Here is a 24,521-nt window from a genome sequence, read left to right on the forward strand (position 1 = left end):
GTTTGTAAGGAGATGCAACTAATGGACACATGGTACAAAGGTTCTTCAGCCAACCCCCTCCACCTCCAGCTACCCAACTCAAGATGAACACAAATTACAAGAGTGCTAGTTCTATATAGCATGGGAATATTGAGAAAAGTTTAAGAAAAAATGCTGCATCAACTGAAATCATTGCATTGCATATAAAGACTCAGAGGCTGAGAGGACAGGCTTACATCTCCCATCTTTGATTTACAACTTGTGACTCCAACTTGCAGCTGCACCAAACACAATCCGGGGATTCCCTATAGTTTCCACCTTCCCTGTTACTATGTTCCATCTTCAACGGGAAATGGTTCTGCTCACTGATAACCAGAAGATGCCTTTCTTGCAGTTTATCAGAGCAAGCATTCAGAACATTCAAAAAGAGAAATGCTGTTCAGTTGAGTGTGAAGATTTGCAATCTCAGTCAACCATAATCTCAGGTAAATATGAGGATGATAAGATGTTGCTATTCTGTTCTTCTGCAATTGCTTCCAGAGAGGAGCCGTCAGTATCAGAACACGGCTTCAAGCAATACTGAGCAAAAGTTTAACTAGAACTTGTGAAAAGGTGAAATGACCCAAAAAAGCTTTTCCAGCTTCTTTTCCAAGATGACAAAACCCTCTCTCAGTTACTTCACTCATTTTCTCCCCATCTTATTAACATACCTGCAGGGGCACAAGAGATGTGAAAATCGTGTAAAATCCAACTTCAAGGGAAAAAAAAAATCTCTCAGAAACTTTATAATACATCATAAAGTCCCAAAGAATGCACAAGAAAACTCAAAGTCTCACAACTATTTGCTTTTCCCCAATATGTTGGCAGAAACATTTACCTCATCTTTGTTCCAGCCTTGATGCAATATTGTACACTGTCAATTACGTGGAAATTTCTCCAGTTTCTGACAAAGAAGGGCTCAGGCTGTGCAAAGCTAGAAGCGAGTGTTGCTTTGCAGCACACACGGCTGAGCTCAGCATGGTCGGCCTTACAATGATGGATGAGAGCTAAGGGAAGTAACCCTGCCAGAAGGCTCAGCACTTGCACTGCATGAGATGGGGATGGCAGCAAGGCACGTAAGATGACAGCCTACAGGGAGTCCCCCAACCAGGCACCCACAATTGCAACAGGAAAAACAAGCAAACAACTGAAGAAAACATGATGCATTACCCATGTTGTTCTGGGCAAGCAACAAGCAAGCAATTTACGCAAACTACACAACGCATTAGGGGACAAGCAGAAGCAGATCAATTCTGCCATCTAGTATAAAAGTGCTCTTGCTCTTATATCTCTTCAGAGTCCCACATCCAGCTCCAATCATTCCCCCCTCGCTTCACTCCATTGCTTCATGCATCGAGCACAGATGGTAGACAGAGCTACGCTATGGTATTTATACACAGGCTTTAAAAGACTTACAAAGTATAGAAACTTATGTACTTCAAAGTATATCTTTTTCATAACTTTGCAAATTTCCTAATAAATTACTTTGTGAGATTTAATGGTTAAGCAATTCAGTAGGGGTATTAAGCGTACTTTCGAAAGACCCTGAGCAGAAGACCATAAGTATGCTCTTCTTCATTTACTTACTGCAACTGGAACTCCAAATAAGAGCTAAAGGACCACAGAAATAATACCAAAAGCACAAAGACACAAACAGGCATATTTTTAAGTTGTCTTTAACTTGTACTTACTATGCAGCAGGGTGCTCTTAGTAACTAAAGCAAAACTAAATGCAGCGGAACAAGAATATATTCTTCCATTTTGGTCTGCCTGGGACACCTTGCCCACAGCAAATGTTTTCAATTTCATGAGTCTGGTATCTTTTTTTGTCCTTTTAAGAAGATAAAGCCTCTAGATATAGCTGTCTTTCCTTTGAAGTATTTGAATGCTCATACTAGTGCCTCACCACAGCGCCTGAGAAGCCTTAAGCATACAGCCTGGCTTGGAGAGCTGTTAATTCAAAACAGAGCTGTAGAACTCTCATGGCTTGTTTAAAGCAAACAAAGAAAACATCCCTCCGTTGAGACTCACTCAAAAATTTTTTTAGTATTAGGATCAGGTTACTCACTGGAAAGCAGCATGAAGTAGAAGTAGTAAGAAAACCAGATTTATGGGGGGGTGGGAGAAGAAAAAAAAAAAAGACCAAAACCATAATTTTTTTCCCTAGACTAGAAATAATGCAAAAATCCTTCCACAGCCCCCACAATAAGATTTGTTTGCCAATGAGATGAAGTCTTCAAGAAAGTAAAAAAAAATCAAGAATTCAAGCATACCATCACTACTTGTGTGTGTGTATCAAAATGTTTTAAAAGAACTCAGAGCCTTTTCCTCACCATCTATAGAGGTGTACAGCAATTTTTCCAGCAAATGACAATCCAGTAATTGACAATTAAATTAAACTGACAATTAAATTAAAGGAACTGAAATTAATTTTTTTTTCTACTGACTTACATTACAGCATTACAGTCATCACAGATGTTATTATAAAGTCTTATAACAAAAAAGAAAAAGAAAAAAAAAGAGTAATTTTCTGTTTGACTGTGTCTCTGACAAAACTGATTATGTGCTATGTCATGGCTTTCATAGTATTTTTAGCTTAAAAAAAGATTTCCATTTTTGGTCATTACAGCCAAAGAATACTGCTGATAAGTAAAATCAGTTTTGTTATCAACCAGACAAAGCTCATCTCCTTGCTTCTCTGGTCATTAATTTCTCATCATCTGTTTCATGTGGCTGGAAGGGGTAGAAAGGTTTCTTCCTGGATTTTTTTTTCCATTTAGAGTCCTAAATCATTTTACAAGTTTCATCTGTCAACCAAGTTGAACTTTGCTCTAACAGCAGCAGAACTGGTATCCACACCAAGTGGCAAACCAGTTTATAAGTGTTCAGAATGACTGCGTTTGCATAAGCTTTTTTATTTAACTGCATCAACATAAGAACAGATTTAAAGTGGAACACCACATATGCTTAGACAAGGCTTAGCTATGATAAGCTGACTCAATTTGGACACAGCAAAGCTACTGAAATACATTTATAATAATGTTATCCAATTTAACAAAATATATTTTGCCCTAGCTACATTAAATACCAAAGACCTCATCTTCTTCAGGGAGAAGATGAGGATTAATTGGTAAATTAGCTATAATCACATATTATAGAAGATGAACTGCTAGTTCATCCCTAGAAAAAGAAAAAATCATTAAAATAAAAGACTTCAGCTTTTTATGCAGCATTAAGTATGTACCCACAATGTAAAGCACTGGAAAGGGCTGGAAAAGCCCTATCATTGTTTTAACAGCTTGGAAAGAAAGGAGGGGGGGAAAAGTGAAATTCAGTTCTTCTTAGAGTACATCAAATTGCACTCCATGATGCAAGAACAATTCTCAATTCAACTTCTGGTTTCAGCACTGATATACATACTTCTTACAATTTTAAAAAATAGATTTAACCTGATCTCTACTACATTTAGAAATGCAGTAATTTATACATTAAAATTATATTTGTATTCTCATAAATACATATTTCACTTATTTTTTACTTATATATTCACTAAATGCACTAATGTGTACTTTAGGCAAGCAGTAATTGGAATCCAGTATGATATTTTAATAATATATACTTGAAACTCAGATGTGATTAAGACATACACTAACTTCACGTAAGACATGTGCATGAAAGTACTTTTCAGTCAAAATCTGGCCCTTCAAGGAAATAATGTTAGGGTTATAATATATATTAAATTTCTAAGAATCAGTATTGAAGACTTCTTGTCAAGATTTGCTTTTCAAAAGGAGAAAGGAATACTCCTACATGGTACATTGAAAATCAAAATACAAATCTGAAGCTGAACACATTGCTGTAAGTTTGCAGCTCCCTGCTTCAAAGTTTTGAAATTAGGCTTACACAATGCAAAGCTCTAGTGACGGAAAGATTGGGCTCACAGTTACTAACTGGTAAGAGAATAAGGAAACAAGCAACAGAACAAGACACAAAAAGTAGAGGAGATTGAAACTATAAGCGGATTTTTGGTCACAAGAGGTCCTTTGATTTGCCCTTTTTTCCAGCTAGGAGATGCAATAAAAAAAGAAAAGAGCTCAACATAAGGAGAGACAATAAAGATCTGGTCTGTTGTGGCTTCTCTTCCCATTCCTTAAATACATATATATATATAAACTTCCAAGCAAATAAACATTTATCTTTGCTTCAACTGCCACCCACTGGAAAAGAAAAGCAACATTAATTCCAAATTGCAATACCCTAAATAGGTCAGAAAACCAATCTGACAGATACTAGTACAGATTATATTAAAACTCTGGAATGGCCTTGAAAATCTTAGCAGCAGTGCTAGAAATAACCAAGCTTGCAAATTAAATTGAAACAGAAAACAGAATTCAGCAACAAACCAGAGCTCCACTTCCTTTCCCCGGCCCAGCCCTGGCTGGTGGGCATTTGCATTGCATTGCGAAAGTTTTGGAGAGGAGCCGGAGTTTGTGGGGATGAAGTGAGAGTAACAGGGCTGGCAGCACCCCTCTGACAAACATGGCACAACACGGATAAGCAGCATCGCACAGCCTGGCAGTTATTGCCCTGTGCTGTGCTGCTCCTGCTGCACTCCAGGTCTATCTCTATACTCGTATTGCTGCTCCCTCTCCCACTTGCTTATCTTACAATAGTAATCCATCAACTTCTGTGCCTAAATTGCAGCTTCGGCGTTCCAGCTTTCCCTCATTGGCAACCCCCATATTCCCTTCAATGGACACATGGGTGCCTGTGGTGCAGGAAGTTGGTGGTGCAGATCCAGTAATTTAAGTAATAGAGCAACATGGAAAGCCTTGTTGAAAAAACAGTATAGGCTGCAACAGAGCATTATCATCCACTTCAGATGAAACCTGTTCTAACTTCAGATAAAACAGATGTATACGTACACCAAAAGTGCTTACCTAGGATAGCAATATGAGGTATTTGCACGCAAAAGCATGCATGTTGGATGCAACGACAGCAGTACAACAGCCTGTTGCACAAATGAAACAAAACTCACCCTTAACTGGAACAGATTGTCTTGGAGACTTACAGTTCTGGTGAACCGGCACTGAGGTTGTGATGGCTCAGCCAGGGAAGTCAGCAATCACAGCTGAGACCTTCGGGCAAGCAAACCTGAATGATACAGACATGCCCTGACTTCCTGGAGAAAAAAACCCAACCTCTATAAAAATGAGACCAAATAAATGTGGAGAATTAGATTCCAGAGAACCTTCCATATTAAAGATATTCTCAAGTGTATATGCGACGAAGCAAGTTTTGCCAACAGAATAGCTACTCAGCGATTATGGATGAGCGGAGAGGTATAAATTGATTGCAGATTCCCTTGCTGTAAGGGTCTAAGGAAACTGGAGGAAAGGAAAAAAAAAAAAGCCTAAGAACGTACTACAAGCCTAATACAATAAACTGGGGATTAACAGACAGCCCTATAAATCCCCTGGTCCAAATCACATGTTTCTTCAAAAAGGCCTGTACAAAAAAAAAAATCTACCAGGAGAAAATATCTGGCAATATCCCCTCATGAAATTTCTCTTCTGCTGTTGTAAGGTGAGGAGTCCCTGTCCTGGTTCTGGCTAGGATAGAGTTAATTTTCACAAGGAGCCAGGACAGGTGACCCAAGCTGGCTGGGGGGCTACTGCATACCATGTGACATCATGCTCACCATAAAAGGGGGCTAAGTCGGGCATGGGCGGGTTCAGGGTGGCTCCTGGATGGGCTGTCATGGGTTCGGTAAATTGCTTTCTGTTATCAGCCATTGTGAACATCTGTTATCAGTACTGTTGCTGATTGTTTCCCTCTCCCTTGCTGTCCCAGTAAACTGTCCTTACCCCAACCCACGAGGCTTTGCCGTTGTTTTTCCGCTCTCCTCCCCATCCCGCCACGGGAGGGGTGAGTGAGCGGCTGCGTAGTGCTCAGCTGCCAGCTGGGGCTAAACTGCGTCAGTCCCACAGTAGAACAACTTCACTGGACTTGCACAAAAAGAGATGCTGCTTTCATGGGACAGAGTCAGGGCCAAGATACCTGCCAAAGTTGTAATACTGCTTCAAGCTGTATCTTCCTGCTCTCTAGTTCCCCGACAGGATTTTTTCTAGGCAGGACACAACCGCTGTCTACTGACCCCTGGTTTTACCAGTCCTTCTCTAACCCTTGTGCTAGGTTTGAAGGAACTAGGTAACTGGGGATGCTGGAATCTCCTTTCTACCTGAGACAACAGGAGAAATGTTCAAGTGCAACGTCTCACTGCATTCGGGTCAAAGCAAAACTGGAGGCATTTTAGCTCTTAAGTTACCTGAAAGAGTTTAGGTCCATATTAATAAACTCTTGCCCGTGGTATGCTGCTTCTGAGATGAACTTGTCAAACAGAAATCATGTCAGCTCCTGTCAGTTATCGAGGAACACAAGCAAACGTAATATGAGAGAGCTCACGTGATTCCCTGACAGACAAATCTGCTCTGGATATTTGGTAATCGGCATCCCCAAGTCATTAGTAAGACTATTTGAGTTCAGTGAAGGCCATGGTCATTGGCCAACACACACATAAGGAAGTAGCTAAACTCTTGTTGAGCAATTCACAGCTCAGCACAAATGCAGCATTAACAGACCAGCACACTGGACGTGAAGAAATGTAATCATCATCGCTCAGTGAGTGCAAGAACCAGGCTACTAAAAAAAAAAAAAGTTTCTTTAAAAAAACCAAAAGCAGAGATCTATCAGTACTGAAAGCATCTATAATCAAATCTACTCCTTCACATGCAGAGATACTTATATGACTGAGGGTTTCAGATCCAGTTTTTTATTTAATCTATAAAAGGAACAGAGTTCGTTATCAAAATGAAAGATTCTGGCAGCACCTACTTGATGTAAGTCAGCCATCTGTGCTCCCTCTTACAGGAATATACATTAAATACATTTTTTTAAAATAAGCAAGAATAAATCTTACTTTCACAAGAGTTTTCCAGTAAAATGTTCTGACACACGATTGTATTCTTTAGCAAGTGAAGTATTTTCTCCAGTTCAACAGGCACTAACAAAATCAGTAAGGTACAAAATACTCATTTTGGTTACATAGTCATGCCAGCAAAATGCAGTCACCCAGAGGCATTACAAAATTTATCATAAAAATCTTGAGATAAAATGTACAGGCAGTCAGTGTCATATTTCAAACATGACAGTCTTTCAAAGTTATTGCACTATGTCTATTCATCTTAATTTTACTTGAGAACACAAGTTAAGAGCCTATAATGGGCCCTACTTGCTACTGGCTGGACTGTATCTTCCTACCAAATTCTCACACAGAGGGCTTTTCAAAAAGGAGGGACTGCTTCTTTTAAGAAATACAAGATTCCTCTTTTGTTCAAACAAGAATCAAATACATTCTCCTGCTAGAAAAGCATAGTTCAGCCATCGAACAATGTGTTAGCAATAGCTTAGCTACACTGCCTTTGTACTCACTGGGGAATTTCCCAGAAAAAGGCAGACTACAGAAGCCAAGCTTAACCTTGAGTTTGGCTGCTAGACATTTTTGATCATCTTTTCAAGTGTCTATCTACATGTTCAAGCGTCTAAATCTTAAAAAAAGAAAAAAAAAAGGGGTATAAGTTTAAAAAAAAAAAAGTTTTACTATCAGAAAGACAAATCTGGTATTGCTACCAAAAATCCATCTTCCCTTTTAATGTTTGCCATACTGAATATTGATAGATTTTATGCACTTAAGTAAATTAGGTATCATTGGTATGATGAGGAACAAAGTAGTACTGACTAAACACTCAGATTTCATGAGTTCCTTAGGCAGAAAAAACATGGCAAAGCTTAAACTCAAGAAACAAGAGAATATGATAAAGAATAAAATATATAAACAAGGATTTTATTAGATTGCTAATAAATAGGCATTGATGGGGAAAAAAAAATTCAAACACTCAAAAAGTAACTTGACATTTGAGTGCTAAAAAACCATGCAGTTTTCTTTCTTTGTCATCTCATCATCACAAATTTGTCCCACAACAAACAACTAGGCTAAACCAACACAGGTTTAGGCCTTCAGCTCCAAATCAGTAGCATGAATGACTTCATGGGGTGGCGAACAAAGCTGGGACTCAAGATTTACTGCATATGTTTCAAGATACGCTGTATTTATAGCAGGTAGCCAGGATTAAACTAAGTCTATACATAAATAATTTGTGAAACTGCAAAAGACTAAACATAATGCAACTCAAAACCACTTATACACAAACATACATCCCATTTTAGAGGCTTTCAGCCATCCAGGAGACAAGAAACAGGATGCTAATTCAGACAACTCCTCTGAGCCCAGTGAGGTAGAAAGGAATTCAGCCCACGTGCACCTCCTCAGAAAAGAGGGGCACCCTTACTAAGCTTGTTTTAGCAGGGTCTCTTTGCTACAGACACGTACAATGCCTAGTGCAACGATACCTGAACCTATTAACCACTTTCCTAGGAGCTATCCCAACTCCACTTTCACTACCGATGGGTAAAAAGTGAAACCCTTCGGTTACACTTCAACCAAACAAGACCACAGTTTGCTCACAGTTCTAAGGAAAAGTATTAGGAATAGCAGGATACAAATATATGTTGCAGATGCGTTTTGTTCTCAAAAGCAGGGAGGACCTTGGAATTCCAAATACTCCTGTTACGGGGCATACAGAGAGGTGCTGCTTTTTATTTTTTTGATAAATTTGATGGTTGGCTGATCAAATGGGAGGAGATGGCAAGTACACACCCTCCTCCCTTAGCTGTCAAGCAAGTATCATACAAGGTTTAAAAGCTTAGTGTGCATCAGTTTCATGAAGCTATCTGTGATGTTCACTCCAAGACTTTATGAAACATGATTATTATCATATGAGTACCAACTATGCTTAAGTATCCTTAAATAAACTTCCAGATAGAGCATTGCACTCAGTGGCAAATAAATTATTAGGAAACACATTTCAGTAAGAGGATACCATTAAAAAGTATTCTGCAGTTTTATGCACTTTCTTAGCCTGAGAAATATTTTTAAAGAATTGATTTTATGGCTGCCTCTTTGATCTGCAGCTATTGATATACATCTGTACCGCATCACTTCACATTTTAGTCAGAAACTGTCAAATCTATCGTCAATCAGAAAACAGCAACAGCTAATTTAATAGGTTCAAGACACAGCATACTTCATGGATGTCAGGGCACCTTCCTGTCACTGAAAGGTAGACACAATGTTCCACTTGCATAAATTTTCATTAAAAAAGAAAATAATCTGAAACACACAGATATGCACATCAGATTTCCATTCTCCATATCAGTGTTACTTCTAATAACAGAGTCTGGTCTAGGTCAGACCAGAAATTAATCTCACACGACTCCTGCCAAGGACAGATTAGTGATGTTCCTGGTACTCCTGTGCCAGATCTCTTTCTCTACCTTTCCTGGTGTCTCTGGTAACAGGAGCAGCACACTGGTGCAGTTTACAGTCATAAAGGCAGTATGTATAATCTAGGTGGCCCTATAAAGCTAGAGGCAGCATGCCACTTCCTACAGAGCACACCTTTGCAAAAATACTCAAATGTCATAAAAAGCTAACAGGGTAGCCTCTTTAAGAAAAAAATCTTACAGGTAGAAATAACTGCCTTTTAAATGAGAACATAACACAAGCCAGTTCAGCATTATTTTACCAAGGCTGTAAAGAGCTCTCCCAGGCTCATCTCTGTTAATTGCATCTTTGCAAAGCACAGTCAAGTGGATGTGGATTACTTTTAATGTCCTACCCAAATAGCTCTGGAGACAGGTAATTTTCCCCCTTTCCCTATTCCTGCTTTTTGTCCTTTGGCTCCACATAGAGCTCTACAGAACCAAATTCTACACTCAGATTATGCAGGTAAAGGAAGATGACAAGTTTTGTCACAGAGCAAGGAAAACAGTTAAAAATCCTACTGGAACACAAACTGTTTTGGTGGTTTTTAGGTGACTTTTGGATAGAACCTGATAACCAGGATGGAGAAGCTGCATTTCATGCAAGGATAATTCTAGAGTAAAAGAAAAATAAATCACATTACCTTTCTCAGCAGTGGATGATTAACAGGATTTCGGTTCCTAATTAAGTCAGCCAGCCCCCAGACTCCACTGGTAAATCCCTCCTTGTCATCTTTCACATTCAGCTCTGACTCATCTGCAAGAAACATTTCAATCCCTAGCCCAATCCTTCCCCCCCCACCCCCCATTATTTTTACAGTAGGTTAAGTATATACTTCATAAAAGTAATGAAAGGGATGGCGGACTACAGGCACATAACACATTTGGACCGCAGCATTAAGAGACACACCTGAGTTAGCTTAGGGAACCTAAATACCTGTGTCAATGAACCCAATACAGGCACATACCTCAGTGCTGGCCAACACCTGTAAAGTATTTACACTGTACAGTCCACACTGGAGCTTGTGCCACTGCAGCTTCACTGTAATTACTTTGACTGAAGTGAACTTTGATACATCCACACATGCTACAGTCCCAGCTGCAACGCAGCTGCGGAGCGAGAGGTGGTGAAGGAGCTCCTCTTTTTGGGAGCAGCAGCCAGAGCTGAGCTCCAGCTACAGATGGGCAACAATTCCACAGGGCAGAGGATTTGCTCCTCTGCACAGAGGCAGGGTGACAGCAAAGTCCTTCAAGCGGAAACAAGGATGGATGGCTAATTTAAACTATTAGGCCCTGAAGTACTCAATCTGACATGAACTTTAATTGTAATGACTGTGGCTTTTAGACCACATCAAAATAGACTCAAAGGTCTGAAAGCTTCTATGCTTTTCCCAGGAAATCACTTATTTTAATAAAAGATGTCCTCTTTCTAGGCTTTATTGTTAGTTCCTTGATCTATATAGCATCAAATAGCCAAGTTTTCTTTGAAAGATTTTTCTAAAGATTTCTCTATAACAGAAGTACCTGTTAGAAGAATATTTCAGGAGTTGTCTAGTTTAGAAATAGTTTCTAGTTTAAAAATAATTCCTTCTTTACCGAGTACCTTTTCAACTATGCTGTGCAGTCAGAAAGCCAAATTTATTATATAACACTATTTCACTATTCCATTCAATAGGAAAATTATGACCCTATAGTATAATTACACCTAATGAAGAGATGGGTTATAATTAATGAACTACAAAATGGAAAAAAGTTTGAGAATGAGCTCTTCTCTGGTCAGAACAATAGGAGTATCTTCCTGATCAATGATCTCACACACATTCACCAAAAAAATTACCTTACATACTCATTAACCACACATACATCATGGCTGCGTAACAGAGTATAGTTATCTATACTTTTGTATCAGCCACTGAGTGGCAGCAATTCCTTCATATCTAAATTTGAATTACGAGATGTAGGATGAAAATTTCAAAGTATTGCTAACTCTTAATTCTTTCATGCTACATTTTTTTTATGTTTAGCATTACATACAACCATAAAATAATGCCTAGTGAAATACCTTGTTATGTGTTTCAATTTTTAAATTGTCAAAGCTTCAAAAATTATGTACTTTATTCTGATAATCGTACTTAGAAGTTTGCTATATTCAATTTTACAAAGAGATAACTTTGAATAAAACTATGTGGATCAAGGAAATTGGAAAGGCCAGCATTTAATAATTTCTTTAACTAAAGGACAGACCTGCATTTTATCGTGAAACTCAAGGTGAGGGAGACAAGTTTTGAAAAAAAAAAAAACAAACCAAAAAAGAAAACCAAAACCTACTCAAATCTGTTTTGCAGCCTGAGGTTTGCTTTTTCCTCAGTATTTGCAAGTTCCTGTAGTAGTATCTTGGGGTGACTGAAATCTATCAGTCCAAAGACAAATATCTAATTTTTAATACAGCCATTTTCAGAAACTAAAATAAACATGAAATGCTGCATAGATGCTTTTTTAAAAATATATTTATGAATTATTGCTTAACCACTTAAGAAGCACTTCATAGTCTCTTGTTCAGAACACTATATTGCTTATATTTGTTTATAGCTTTCTATTTGAGCAGTACAATGCTGCACGGCATTATTTGATAGATGGAAAGCTGAAGAAGTTATTTGCTGGCTTATTAGATTGTTAATGGACTAATGACTGTAAGAGGCCAAGACCCAAACAAGGTTTAAAAGAAACTAAACACACAAGTGCATCCAGGATTTTGACAGAGACTATTTGTAGAGAAGTTAAATGTTGTAATTCGGGCTTTAAACGAGCATCTAAAACTAAAAAGAGATCTAGCATGAGAACCGATTATCCCACGCCTATCTTCTCTGCAGATTCAGTTCTGTCCTTGGAAGCATCCAACTGTCAAGAGACGGGATGCACAGCAATATCATCCTTGCACATAAATCTCCTGCAAGAGCTCCTAGATCCAGATTAACGCTCTGCTCCACGCTACTTGAATAGTCTAGAAGTGAAGTGGCGCAATAGAGCCCACAAGTAAACAGATGTCAGATGTAACCACGGAATACCATAATTCAATTATTTTAATATTTCATACCCTAATGCAAACAGGGAATTCTCTAGTGATGAACTGAAAATTGTTTTTTAAGAGATGCACGCCTGGCATGTACACAAAAGCAACAGGCATTCCTGCTCCTTCATTTCCCATTGTCTGTCGCCATTCAGCTGGAAACCTGACCATTTAAAAGACCATGCATTTTATCTGCTTCAAACTCGCTGTCATACAGGAAAGAGAAAGAGTATCAATGCGGCCGGGTGGGGGAACAAAAAAGTTGGTATTATCAAACTTGGCATTTCTGCTATGAGGAAACGCCAGGTTTCTGTCAAGGACCAGAGGGATCCCGTTCCTCCTCACACGGGGCACAAACCTCTCCCTCCCGCCAACGCTGCCCGTCCCTCCGGCCAGAGGCTGACAGACTTTCCCCACTCAAGGTCGCGCTTCCCCGCGGACCGAACGGGCCGGCCCCATCCCGAGCATCACCGAGCTCGGCGACAGGGAGGTTTCTGTGGAGAAAGTCCGCGGCGGGGCCGGCCCCAGGGCTCAGCCGACTCCCGGGGCTCCCGCCGCAGCCCCTCGCCCCGGGGCGCGGAGCCCAACATGGAGGCGCGCCTGAGGAGGAAGCCCCGCAGCAGCCGGTGCCGGAGGCAGCCCCGCCGACTCTCACCCCGCAGCCCCGCCAAGAGGCGCTGCCCGGTCCGCCCGCCCCTCACGCCCGATCCGCCGGGGCACACGCCGGAGCAGCGAGCTGAGCCCGGCGGCGGCCGGAGCCGAGCGCCCCTCTCCCTGTCGGGAGCCCCACGGAAGCCGGCTGAGCCAGAGGGAGCCGGAGCCCGTGTCGCTTCCTCATTCACCCCACGCCAGGCGGGGCAGGAACTGCCGGGCGGAGGGAGCCCCCGCGCCGGGGGCAGGTACCAGCACTCACCCGCTTCCAGGGAGCCCTCAGGAGCCACGGTCCGCTGCCGAGTTTCGGTCGCTGTCCCGAGAGAGAGCGAGAAAGTGACTGAGAGAGCGAGTGGGACCCCGCCACGGCCCGGCCCGGCCCGGCCCAGCGCTCCCCGCCCCACGCTCCGCCCACAGGGTGCAGCTGCGGGCCGCGCGCTCACCTGCAGCCTCCGCCGCAGCTGCCCCCGCGCGGGCCTCGCCCCGGAGGTGCTGAGGGAGGTTGGCAGCGCCGCCCGCTCGCCTTGAGGAGAGGTGGTGGTTGCGGCGCCCTGTCCCGCAGCTCCCCGGCGCGGCCCCTTCCCTTTCCCCTTCCCCCCCCCCTTCTCTTCGCCCCCCTCTCCCGTCAGCGGCTGCCGCGTGTGGAAACGGCTCAGCCTTCGCCTCCGTGGCAGCCTCGGGAGCCCTGGGGTGGCCGGGTGCCAGCACCGAGGTGGGAAAGCTGTGGCCGGGGCAGTGTTGGTGCTGCGGGTGCTGGGCCGCGTTTCAGATGAGGAAATTATTTTTTAGGGTTTGGGGTTTTTTTTGGTTGGGTTTTTTTTTTTTTTTTTTGGTCCAGTGGTCGCTGAGGCCGAAGAGCACCTGGGTTTGAGGAGCTGGAGCTCAGCTGGTGAGCGCTCAGAGGGTTCCTCTGCCTGGCGGGGAGCAGCACTTGGGTTTCCTCACCTTTTTGCCACGCTGTCCCTTCTAGGCTTTTGTTTAAAATGTTCTTTGGTGGCTTAAAAGCTGTGAATGTTGTTTTAGTAACGGGGCTAAAGCTGGGTAGGCTGTAGCTTTGTCAGCACTGCTGTCACCTCAGCGACTTTACCGCGGAGGTGGCCTCTGCTGATGTGCCTGAAGCTAGAGGCATCCATAGGGCATTCAGGGTCCGAGTCAGGGCTTTCCCCGAGTTTGTATTATGCTCTGAGCAACGAGGCTTGGTTTTTCTTGACACCTTTGGTGCTGCAATCGTCAGTGTTAAAATGAGATGTTTTAGGGATGGGTTGCAGCACAGGAATGTGTGAAATGTAAGAACCAGAGAAAACACCACCATACTCCTACTGTAGGACTCTAAGGCAGACCTTTGTCATATTTTTTTAACTCATGCAGGTCAGGTGTAATTATTGTCATGTTTTCATCTTAAATGATCTCATTCTGCCCTAGCTGAAAACAGTGCTGAAACTCCCAGTGTGTTTTCGTGCCTCTGTGATGCTGTGGTAACCGCGGGTGTTTCTCTAGGCAGGTGCCAGGCCACAGTGTGCAGCTGAGGGTGTCAGAACATTGCTGGGGCCTGTGACCCAGCTGTTAAATGGCTGCAGAGTCATCTCTAAAAAGCCCAATTCCACCTGTTTGGTGTCCAGCATCTTTCCAGAGCATTTCACTTGATATTCATAAGGTAACGAGGAAGTTCCTCAGTTGTGACATCAAATCTGAAAGGCTATAATGTGTTTATAAATCAGCCTTGTCAATAGTTTATTTATGTAGGGAGAATTTAATTTGAAGTGACTTATTTTAAAACAAAATGACCGTCAGCTGAGAGGTCTAGTGGATAGGATGGTAGTCACAGTTTGGGTGAAGGCAATGGAGCAGAGTTGTCTTGGGTCATTTCTTTTTTACTTCTGCTGCAAATTAAATGACGTAGCATTTTGTACAGATACATGTTCTTGTGCATGTTTAAGTGTGGGTTTTTTTTTTTAATTGGAACATACAAACAATATTTTCCTGCTTTGGGACAGAATATCATCTGATTAACTGTAAATTGCATGAGGTCCCTCATTTAAAATTATGTAGATTGCTATTATGCTGTAATCTGAGGAACTTTATATGCATGAGCAATTCGTGACTGTTGTGTTATAAAAGCAAAACTAAAACTAGTTTGAATGAGGGGGAAAAGCAGAAGCTAGCTGTGGCCAAGCAGTTTTCCTCATTTTGGTACTTTCAGTGAAGTTTGGCAAAACAAAGTGCTTTAAAATGCATTTCATTTAATTTCATGTTCTTTGAGTATTTAATGGAGTGTAAGTGGTCAGAGACAGTCCATTTTGGTTTTTGAACTTACCATATAATGTTGCAGCAAACCATTTGTTAACTACTGTTGCATTTCAATTATTTAGAGCATCACTTTAGACCAAGTCTTTCTGAAAGAAATATTCTTTTCTCATTTGGGTTGTGAAAATTTTGCAAGACCTTAAGAGACTTCCTTCTTGTGTCTTTGTTCAGTCAGTCAATGGGCTCAAGTTGAACCTGAGGACTGAGTAAAGATGTAAAAATTTGATCCACCGGAAATAAAATGGAGGATCTTCTCAACTAATACAGAAACGTGGCTTTAGAAATTTGAGGTGTTTCCTGGTACTGAGACTTTCTTGCTGACTGATTATTTTCTGTAATTTTGCTTTTAAAACTCAGCAGTGCAAAATGCATGGTAATGCTCTTACAGTTGGAGATTGTCTTTCATCAGAATAGATTCTAATGCAGCTCAGAAGGCTTTACTAACACTTTTACAGGCAGTGGAGTTGAGAAGGGGATGACAGTCGGTTCTTATTGAACAGCCTTTAGCAGTGCTCTGTGTCAGCTTCTAGGTAAATGGTAAGGCAGGCTGGATTTCATTGAGATTGCAGGGTAACTATTGGAAAATAAAAGGTCAATCACAAAACCAGGGATGTGGAGAGGGACCGGGGCACAGGGATGTGGACATTACTGTCTGTCATCCATTCTTCTGAAAAGTGCCTTTAGATATTTTGTTTTAAACCAACTTGAGACCATTTTCTTGTTATATTTCATCTCTTGGGTAGCTGGATAGACAGCCCAATACCTCCCAAATCCATGGTAAGGCACTGCTTTGGTCCAGGAAAACTTTTGGGAGGAGATAAACTACCAGGACCTCCTGCAGCTGGCTTTTTCTTTTGAATTTTCCCATCCAGAAAACCTGCTTTGCCTGGGGCCGCTTAATTTTTGCCATACGACAAGACAACAGTAAGGGGTGATGTGACTCCGAGCCCTTTCACATGCATATATTTTTAAAAAAAAAGAGAACTTTCTGCAGCAAATAAAAGTGAAAAATTTGTAATGGAAGTTAAGAATTTGTTCCCTGAAGATTTCAGAGCTAGACTGGTACAAAACAATTTTGCAAAAGTGTGTAATCACATTTTGTGACCTGAACCACAGTATCTACAGTACCTGTTGCCTTGAGCAAACAAACCTGATTTTAATTCTGATGGCAGATACTTGATTTGTGCAAAGATGATTACTTATGCAGAACTGTCATTTCAGAACAGAAAACAATCATGGCAGTTATTACAGAGTTCTTTTTCACAGCCCTGCTTTGTAACAGGACTTCATTGGTCTCTCTTTCCCAAGCCTAACCACCAAATGCCTGCTCTCATTTCCTCTTTTCTGATAGTAGTGGGGGTGTGAAAAGAAGAGTCTGGTGGTGATGGGAGTTTCCACCCATTACCTTCTACATGGGTTTACTGTGTAGATTTACTTTTTGAAGTGTTTTGAACATTATGTATTGTCATTTATTCAGCTGCTTCTTAAGGTTGAGGTCAATGTCTTGTGTTCTCTGTCTTGTGTTCTCTGTAACGCTTTTCCTCCAGTTTTTCAAATCTTTCTCGTGAAGGACATGAGCTCTTTATGGATTAGCAATGACATAGATACCAAAGTTGGTCATATGAATGTCTGGCTGCCATATACTTGGACTGAAGTCCAAGTGAAACAGAAATTAGCCTTCCTTTCCTGAGGTCTTGCAACTTTAGAGATTCTTTTGATAATAATATAAATTGATTTCTGCTGCTTATCTTTGTAGTTTGTCTATTAACTAAGGAAGGGTTTATGCTTTGTATTAGTCAGCATGCCATTTATTGTGACTTGCAGCTGAGTCGATCTTTCATGCTTTTTAAGGGTTTCCTTCCGTGCATGTTGCATGTGAGCAAGCTGCTGTGCCTGTGTAGAGCTGTAATTGGGTCAGGAAGACTTATCAGCAGGTGAGACACTGTGGTTAGGCATCTAGGAGGAGCTATCATCTCTCTATTTAAATGTATTGTTTAGAACTTGCAGTTGCATAATGTTCTGTGCTTAGTAGAGTTTAAATAAAATGATGGATTTTTTTGTTTGTTTTTCCTGAAGGATGAGATGTATAAGTTAGTCAACAGTTCTGGGGAAGATTCTGAATTCAGATGCAAGCATGCGAATTTCTACATATTTGTATATGCAACTTATTGCAGAGTGCATTTGTTATCAGATGTGAGTCTTAAGAATTTGAGATTAAAACTGAGAAATGTCTTATGTCCCAACCACGCTGCAGTTTTACTCATTTGAAGGAACTTTTATATATGATTCACTTGTAAACCAGGCAAGAAAATAGTTTCCTGACAATTTTGCTGAGACTCCTGCCTAGACCATTGCCAATTCTTGTGATGTTTGATGTTTTTAAAGCTCTACTCCCTTGAGAAATTAATTACATTAAAATCTTGGACACTTTTGCCTCTTAAATAAAATCTACTTTATGTGTTTGTATAGATTATTTGCAAATGTCATCTAGGAGTTCCTAAAAGATTGAAAATCTGGGCTACATACAAAAGGCACCCCAAAATCTGTCAAGGTCTTATGAATACTCCTCTGCTGCCTTTTTTTGTTGAGGGTAGGAGATTGATTCCCACATTTTGAACATTTGAGACTGTAGTAGTAGACTTAATCTATGTTTTTCAGTAAAAAAAATACTCGATGGTATTTACTGCACACACACCCTTACATGAGCTATATGCCAGCTGCCAATGCTGATTTTGAGCAATTTAAGTGTTCTACTTCCCCTTATAGCTTTGCTAAGTTAATATGATGGTAGAATAAGGAAGTGTGGATTGATGCAATTTTCTCGCTTGCTACAGTCCTATTCATGGTTGGTTTTACATTTCTGTGACTATTGAAGAAAGAATTGTACTGTGAAAGAACACAAGCATTATTTTTTTTATTTCTTGGTTTGTTTTTTAAGCTCTCTTGAAACAATTCCATTTTTCCATTTGGTTTTTTTGGTGTTCATTTAAGCTTCAGGAGATTAAGATCCTGTTTGTGTACAGAACAGAGGGACTAGAGAGACAATTCACTTCTGTGCACTGGCTTGGGCAAGGGAGAGTAATGGTTAGGTTGTTTTCCCAAATTCCTTTTGATTTGCAGCTGAAGCTGTCTCATCAATCAACAACAATAAGCTGGAGACCGTCAAGTCAATGAATTTAGGCCTAGTGACTTCAGCTGGTGGTACCTTATGCTGTTGCTGCTCACCTGAGAGGAATGAAGAGTCTCGGCAACTACCATGCAATCACCTGAGGCACATAAATCTGCTGAATATGGCTTTTTCTTTAAAGGTGATGTTTCAAGGGTGTCAGGTATCAAGAGCTCCAATGTTGAAGACATTCTGTCAAATGGTATTATCTGATGAAATGGTAAGATATTAGGATAATGCACATAGGGTTAAAATCAAAACAAAACCTCTGTCATTTATGGATATTTCCAGGGGTTACAGTTGTGTTCATTGTGAATCTTCAAGGATTAGAACAGAAGGTTAAGGCCTGCTGGTCAGGCTGCTGGTCGGTCACTCACAATGGCAGCAAGGGATGGCTGTTAGGGGAACTGTGTATGCGAGTGTGGCTGCTCTCTGCTCCTGTCCTGCTCTACCCCCACCTCCCCTGCTCTTGGCAGTGGGCAGCAGGGAGGGGAAGGTCTGCTCTGGCCTGCTCCCTCTTCAGTGAATGAGCAGGGCATGCAAGGCACAGTGATGAGAGCTGTAGTACCTGGACCACCCCACCCCTGGGACAAAGGGCTAGTGTTATTTTTCAGATTACTGTCAGATGGTCAGACGTTACTAACTAAAGTTTTTTTATTTTTATTAGTGTAAATGCTTATCTAAAAATGCAAACCACAATGGTGTTAGCATGTGGGGGTTTTTGTCTACTTAAAATGCTTTAGCTATACTATCACACTGTGCAAACAATAACATGGATCAGTGCTGCGTCATGACTGGAACAAGGCTTTGTTCGCAGAAAGAAAAATATGTCCTATTGTGACTTGGTGTGAGGATATGGGACTACCTGAATCCTCATTTCATTGGTCAGGTGTGTAATTTTAAAGTATAGTTTGACCACTGCAAATGAACAGCTTACTTTTGGCAGGTAGTGCTACCAACTAACATATAATTCTCAAATATTAATTCTTTTCTACTTGGGCTGTAGGCTTGGGTATTTTTCCTTGTTAAAGTTATGATTAATAATGTTGTTTTCATGTCTTCCAGGCTGTCTATCTTAATCTATTTGCCTGTAGTCAGGCATATACTATTTAGAACGTTATTGTATTATGATAGTAATTCAGTAGGATTTATTTTTATTGGTACAGCAAATGCTGCTATCAAGGACCAAGTGTAGTATCGGTGAAACAAGATAGTATGCAAAATAAACCCTAGTAAACCTTTAAAATGAAAACAAACATCAATAATGAAACTATAGATTATGTGTGTTTGCACAGGAGGAGAGTGGACGATTAAAGTCACCTGCCCTAGGTCTGTCACAGTTTTCTTTTAACTGCACTAAATTCTCTGTGTGGTTCATGTATGTGTTCATGGCATAGATGTTGAGTCACCCAACTTCAGAGAGAGATGTCAACACACCTCTCTTCCCCCCACTGCATGGTGGTTAGAGAGATAGTGTTTGGTGGAAATAATAGTTCTGCATTGAGCTTGCCAAATAATGAGTGAACCAAATTCCTAGTACTAGTGCTTGTTTACTGCTATTGGTAGCAGGGTGAAGGGCAGGATTTGATGTTGCTGTTTAAAATCTGGTAAAATAATGACACTGAGAATATTTACTCTAGTTTTTAGTAATAGGCTAAAAATGGATTCTTTCCCTGAGGACTTAACTGTATAAAAATAAATTGAGGCTGCTAGCAGGAGAATTGAAGAGGAAAACCTCATCTGCAGCAAACGTGTCTGAAGATAGATCATGTTGTTAGAGGCAATAGAGCCAGTATTGCAGACATATTTCCTGAATAAATTCTGCTGTGTATCTGACCTCTCTGCAGCTGGGGTGTTGGTGTAACTCAGCAGTCTGTTATGTTTCTTGTAAAAAAAAAAACAAACCAAAAAAGTTAATTTGAAGGGCATTAAAATTCTTTTATTTGAAAGAGGCTGTGGAATTGCTGCTTTTTGATGCAAGTATGTTGTCTTGTGTCTGCTGAATTCTAATGTGTGGCCTTGCTCTTCCACACTTAGAAAGTGTTTATGGGGTCACACCCATATTTCTGGTTAGTGTTGATCTGCCCCTGTATGTGTTTGAAGGTAATGCCACTTGGAAACATTTTTAAGTGTATGTAATTTAAGTCAGTTCACAGATTTGAGATCCCTTTTGTTTTTGTAAACTAATTATTTTATGCATAATTACATATTTTATTATTTATATGTTCTACAGCATACCTGAATATATATGATAATTCATGCCTGGATGATCCACACGCACACCTGAATATGTAGGATATTTTAGTAGGCTTAGTGTCTTAGACCGCCACAGATGCTTTTTTTTCTGGTCTGATATTAAATATGATTCACTACCTGTCATTCTCATGATTAAAAAGGTGCCTGTGTTTTTTCATGACAGAAAGGTAAAAGGAAGAACAATTCAGATGTTCAAATATTAACTAGCCACCTTCTCATGCTGTCAATACAGTAAACTTTATTGCTAAGGACAAATGGGTGCTATTTTTATTAGTCATACTCCTCCAATGGTTTTGATTTGCTTGAAGACAAGAAAGAACTTTTAGAGGGATAGGTTTGCCATATTTCCAACTATTTTTACTCTGCAAAAGTTTCAAGAATGTGTTTGGAGGCAATTTTTTTTTAACATTTCTTTACTTTTTGCTGTAGGATAGGAAATATTCTACATGCAGATTTAGAGTGGTAGGGAAGTTTTTATTAGCTGGTTCTACAGAGGATGCCAGTGATATAAAATCATTTGGAGGAGAAAGGTGAGAGAAGAGGTGATAGTTCCCTTATTTATCCAAACTTTCCATTTTCAGGTGGGTCCAGAGTAGAAGAGAGGAAGTCATTCCTGGTTTAGTTAAATATGTTTTCTTCCTGCTCACACTTTTAGCAAAAAGTATAGGTTCAGAACAACTCTAGAGCAATTTAAGGATTTCAGAACCATTGTTTATTCTCTGTTAATGTTTTTATATCTTCCTTCTCGGTGGATATCTTAAGGCATTAGGGCGAATTCAGGTTGACTGAAGGATTTATATCCTTTTTTTAAATGTAGATAAACGCACTCTGCAGAAGCAGCAATAAGTGTCACTATTTGTGCAAAAGAACAAATTAAGTTAGTGGTGTGCCTGAGTCAAATCCATGTATTTACAGCTGTCCTTTAGGGAAGTGCAGATGAAAATCAAGATATACTGTTTTAGTCTATATATATCTGGGGAAAAAGTCCCACTGAATTTCAAAGAGATAATGTAATTTAGTGATTTCCTTTTTGGATTTTGTGGGATCACACTTCCTAAACATGCAGATATTGGATGGTCAATCTGTAATTTTATTGTGTAGCTTATTTTGGTTTTTTAAAGTTGATTATAAAGTAGGATTATTTAAAAACTTGTCTTGTTCACTCACGAGGTTATAGCTTGTTTATAGTAGGACTAGAAGCAAAAGTTCTAAAAAGTTGCTTGTAGGTAGCTGTGGTGAGGTTCCCATTTCAGTTGGCCTTCTGAGGATAATTGGGTAAATGTGACGTTCAGGAGTACTTCCCTGAACTTGACCTGCCCTCGTAACTGTTTCATTTGCCTTTTTACTGAGAAAAAAATTTACAGACTCAACGTAAACAGAAAGAAAAGGAAATTTATTATTTTTTTTATTATTATTTTAACAGTTGAATTCTTCTGGATAAAATCTATATTCTCTTTATGAGGTTTCATTTCTTCTGTTATCTAGGAAGTAGGAGAGCAAACATGCACATATTTTTAATGTCTTTTGTGATGTAAATTTATCTTGCATTTTTTAGTTATAAATTATAGACTTTGGTTTTGTTTTTTATAGGAGCAGGAGAGAAATGGTTGTCTTTTTTGAATGGTTTTTATGATGACTAAAAAAACTTCATCTGTTTATGCGACTTAAAGCATGCAAGTGCACAGCTAAAAGGTGATTGCTTTATACTAGAGGTATAATAGCACTCCTAGACTGCACTGCATTTATGCTTGTAAGAAATACAAAGTTGTTAATGTGTTTTTAGGCACCCTGAGGAATTATGATGATAGCAGCACTGGAATTCCCTAGGAGTTCTGGAAAAAAAATCATTAAAATTATTTGTGATGGTTTTAGATAATTATATATAGTATTCTATTTTTTCATTTTGGGAATGGATAGGAATGATTGAATTCTTGGACTTTCATGTTGGAAAGTTGTAGGGATATATTCAATTTCAGGTTCTTTTTTTTTTAAATAGTTCTTTCTTAGGCCTCTTTAGAAAGTGAGGTTCCTCTACCAGCAATTGAGAGCACCTGACCCAGATTCCTGTTCTGAGTTGCCCTATGGAGGACCCTGTTTCTTTGCATTAACTAGAAGGATAGTATGTTGCTTAAAGCAAATGGTCGGAATGCCTCCTTAAGTCTCCCCTGAAAAAAGAAATCTCTACTACTTTCTCGAAGTACAGTATTGACTTGAATTGTTTGATAACAAATATGTGTAAAATCAGTTTCATTCAAATTATTTGAGAATAGGCAGGAGGTCTGAGCAGACCTATTTCTGTGTACACACGTACTTTGTACACAGAACTTACAAAGGTGAAGGTGAGGTGATTCTTGTGTAGGTGCTGGTTTCTGTTGTAGGTACTTAAGTATCTTGAGTGTGACTTAACTGGTTGGATGCTCCTGTGAAGTAAAAAAAAAAAAAAAAACCCAAACCTGTTAAATATCTGCCTGCTTTCTGCAGTTTTTAACACAGGGTGAACAGACTTAACAGCTCACTGCTGCTGAAACAAGGAGTCGTATCATCCCTCATCTTCTTGTTCCTGTCTTCCTGCTTACTTGTTCTAAGTACCTTGTGCCAGCTTTGATGCTTGCTGGAATACTCCATGCTTTGATTTAACTCATTAATATGTCAGCAAACTGTCCCAGCAAAAAAACCTCCTCAAAACCTGAAACAAACCTGGTCAATTTTCTGCCTCTTTATTGAATAACACAGGGTCAGTGAAGGGTTTCTGTGCTTGAGAGAGATGTAGGGTAAGTGGAAAACGCAATAGAAGGAAGGCAGCAAAATTTCTCCCTTTTGTCTGCTGGAGCTGTTGTGATTCTAGCATGTATCAAAGAGCCTAACCTTTGAATTTATGGAATTAGTTTTCAGTCCTACATGGAGTTCAGGTGGTTAAATTGCATTTGATTCATGTCTTTTTGGGCATGTGCAAATAAATGTGAATTTTAAGTATGATGTCTGTGTCTACTGAAGTAGAGCCATGCACGTAGTCACATACACTGCAATTGCTTCTTTGAAGTTAAATGCGTTTGTGTGTCCCTACTGTGGATCTTCAGGCTGATCAGACTGCTGCGTTTCATTGATTCAGCTGTAAATACCAAACTTATTCTAAATAGTAAATATTTTCAGGATCCAGCTTGCTTTTCTCATGAATTGAGTTCTGACTCCAGATATGTGGGGGTAGGAGGAAGAAAGAATTTCAAAGTGCTGTTTCCATTCAGAAACATTTAAATCTTGAATTTAAAAATACTAATTCTGAAGATGGTCACAGCCACCTTGTATCTCATATTGAAAAGATGTCATTCATCTGTCAGGTGTACCAAGAATTCACCTCTTGAAACTGAGGACTTGTTTGATAGGCTTGTGATATTGCAGCAAATTATGGAAGTATAATAACATAGCAGAAAGCTTTAGTGTCATCCTAATCTGAACTCAAACCTGTTTTGTTTCCAGGCAATAATAATCTAACGGAGACTCAAGCACTGAGGTCTGCTCCCAGGCTTAGCCGTGTGCTTTCAACTAGCTTTGTCTGCACATGGGTCCAAATGTTTCAGCTTGGATCCATCTATTCTTTACCTTGTTTTTTTTCTTCTCTGA

The 24,521-nt window shown here is 40.0% G+C and overlaps 1 protein-coding gene across 4 annotated transcripts in view; it reads right to left on the minus strand.

The window, feature by feature from the left end:
- PRKCD (protein kinase C delta) overlaps window positions 1-13,574 on the minus strand; it is a 66,982-nt gene extending 53,408 nt beyond the window's left edge. For 2 of the 4 annotated variants that reach the window (XM_075762923.1, XM_075762921.1), the window contains exon 1: window positions 10,104-10,216. The gene's annotated coding sequence lies outside the window, so the exon portion shown is untranslated. Of the gene's footprint in view, window positions 1-10,103; window positions 10,217-13,439 lie in introns of those variants that run through there. The other 2 variants (XM_075762922.1, XM_075762920.1) reach the window with 2 other exon arrangements.
- Between the last annotated feature and the right edge of the window lie 10,947 nt (window positions 13,575-24,521).

The sequence above is a fragment of the Balearica regulorum genome, chromosome 10 (genome assembly GCF_011004875.1).
Source record: "Balearica regulorum gibbericeps isolate bBalReg1 chromosome 10, bBalReg1.pri, whole genome shotgun sequence".
Lineage (NCBI taxonomy): Eukaryota > Metazoa > Chordata > Aves > Gruiformes > Gruidae > Balearica > Balearica regulorum.